General features: G+C 41.5%; 1 non-coding gene across 1 annotated transcript; it reads right to left on the bottom strand.

The window, feature by feature from the left end:
- Positions 1 to 1533: 1533 nt before the first annotated feature.
- Positions 1534 to 1607, bottom strand: TRNAN-GUU (transfer RNA asparagine (anticodon GUU)). Its single transcript has one exon. It is a non-coding gene; the product is annotated as a tRNA-Asn (tRNA).
- Between the last annotated feature and the right edge of the window lie 1312 nt (positions 1608 to 2919).

Genomic DNA, 2919 nt, shown 5'->3' with positions numbered 1-2919 from the left:
GCTTGAACCAGTGGCCTTATGGTTAACAACCATATGCTCTAACCAACTGAGCTATTGAAGCAACATAACATAAATTGAACCAAACATAAATACTAATAAGAATCTTGCACCATTCACCTTATGGTTAACGGATATTCGGTCAAACCAATTTAACTATTCAAGAAGGGGATTAATTGTAATTCGTAATCCTTGAACGTAGTTGACATCAAAATTTTATAGGATCCTAGACAAGATGATCATCTTCACACTAGTGCGCTTAAACCTCAACTATATATTCTCAATTTCAAGCTATAGATGTAATCAAACTAATAAAATATATCATGACCAATATTGGTGATTTTTTTTCACCACTACATGTTGCACTTGTACCACCAAGCTTATTGTTAACAACCATACACTCCAACTGAGCTACTAAAGAAATGTGACACTCTAACTAATGTAATTAATATTGATAACCAATTGAGCCATTGAGCTTGGGCCTAAATAACCGTATGATCAAACCAATTGAACTATTCAAGAAAGGGAAGCCTACTTCTAATTGTTGAACCTTGAACTTCGATGACATCATTCATTTATAGGATCCTAAACAATATGATCATCTTCACAAGAATGGGCTTGAACCTCAACTGAGCCATGCACTCTATCAACTGTGAAGCAATGTAATTGTAATTTACTTGATTGATATTGATAACCACCTTAGACCAATAACCTTATGGTTAAGGGTCATACGCTCTAACTAAACCAACAACATTATGGTTAAGGTCCTACAACCAAAATCGGGGATTTTCATGTCCGCTCAAAGGTAGGCTTGAACCACCAAGCTTATGGTTAACAACTGTACACTCTAACCAACTGAGCTACTGAAGAAATGTGACACTCTAACTAATGTGATTGATATTGGTAACCAATTGAGCCATTGAGCTTGTGCTAAACAACCTTATGATCAAACCAATTGAACTATTCAGGAAAGGGAACCCTACTTCTAATTGTTGAACCTTGAACTTTGATGACATCATTAGTTTATAGGATCCTAAACAATATTATCATCTTCACAAGAGTGGGCTTGAACCTCAACTAAGCCATGCACTCTAACAACTGAGCTACTAAAGCAGTGAAATGGTAATTTCGTTGATTGATATTCATAATCACCTTGGACCAATAACCTTATGGTTAAGGGCCATACGCCCTAACAAACCACCAACATTATGGTTAAGGTCATACAACCAAATTCAGTGATTTTCATATCCAGTCAAATGTGGGCTTGAACCACCGATGTTATGGTTAACAACCTTACCCGCAAATCAACTGAGCTACTGAACCAATGTAAGAATAATTTACTTGATTAATACTAGTAACCATCATAGACAAGAAACCTTATTGTTAAGGGCTCTACGCTCTACCAACGACCTTATGTTTAAGGTCCATATGCTCTAAACAATTGAGTATTAAAAACAAAAGAATGTAACGATAGTTTACATGATTGATATTTGTAACCACCTTTGACCATGCACCTCATGGTTAACAAGTAATGGCCGCTCCAAGGTGAGCTTGAACCACCGACCTTATGGTTAACAACCATACGATCTAACCAACTGAGCTACTGAAGCAACATAACATAAATTGAACAAAAAAAAACACACTTTATTGATACTGATAAGCATCTTGCATCATTCACCTTATTGTTAACTACAATTCGGTCAAACCAATTTAAGTATTCATGAAGGGGACATGTAATTGGAATTGGAAAACCTTGAATTTCGTTGACATCAAAATTTTATAGGATCCTAAACAAGATTATCATCTTCACAGTAGTGCATTTGAACCTCAACTATATATTCTCATTTTCAATCTACAGATGTAATCAAACTAATAAAATATATCATGACCAATATTGGTATCATCTATCACCACTCCACGTTGTGATTGAACCACCAAATTCGATGAAATCATTAGTTTATAGGATCCTCAACAATATGATCATCTTCACAAGACTAGGCTTGAACCTCAACTAAGCCGTACGCTCTAACCGATTGAGCTATTGAAGCAATGTAATGTAATTTACTTCATTGATTCGGGTAACCATCGTGAACCAATAACCTTATGGTTAATAGCCATACACCCTAAACAAACAACCACGGGTCTGCACCATCAAGCTCTCCGTAGCCGGGTACTCCTCATCCGGTTCTCACCGGGTCTGCACCATCCGGCTCTCCGTAGCCGGGTACTCCTAATCCGGTTCTCACCGGGTCTGCACCATCCGGCTCTCCGTAGCCGGGTACTCCTCATCCGGTTCTCACCGGATCTGCACCATCCGGCTCTCCGTAGCCGGGTACTCCTCATCCGGTTCTCACCGGGTCTGCACCATCTGGCTCTCCGTAGCCGGGTACTCCTCATCCGGTTTAGGGACCTGTCTCCCTTCCCATCCGGAGGGACCTGTCTCCCAACAAGAGGGCACTCCGAAACAAGTGGGTGTACAAGTTGAAATAGGGAGATGCCGACTCCAAGGTACAAAGCCAGGATCGTTGTCGTGAAGAAAACCGGCCATAGGCGGAATCGGAGAGAAAGTGCGTAAACCGGCCCCTACATGGATGGACGTGTGACTGGATACTTTGTACACGAACCGGTGGATGTGACTACTAAGCCACACGCATTTATTAGAGGGGGATTGTGCGTATCCCAGAGGGGGACAGGGAATAAAGGGAAGAGGAGAAGAGAAAACGAGATATCGCGCGCGAGGAGGAGGAAGGAGGTTGCTGCAGAACGGAAGGCGGAGCTCTCTCTCTTCGACTTGAATCGTCACTCTCTGCGGGTGTCGGGAGGTCGCTGCCTCTGCTTCGTGGATAGCCTGTGTGCTTCCAGCAGAGTCGCTCCCCTTCCCCCTTTTGTTTCTTTGAGTCGGTGACTGTCGTCAGTGTGCGT

This window comes from Azolla caroliniana, unplaced genomic scaffold, assembly GCF_043228905.1.
Source record: "Azolla caroliniana isolate FFs.n. ecotype wild unplaced genomic scaffold, voAzoCaro1.0.p SCAF_20, whole genome shotgun sequence".
Taxonomy (NCBI): domain Eukaryota; kingdom Viridiplantae; phylum Streptophyta; class Polypodiopsida; order Salviniales; family Salviniaceae; genus Azolla; species Azolla caroliniana.
This window is presented reverse-complemented; position numbering and strand designations above follow the sequence as displayed.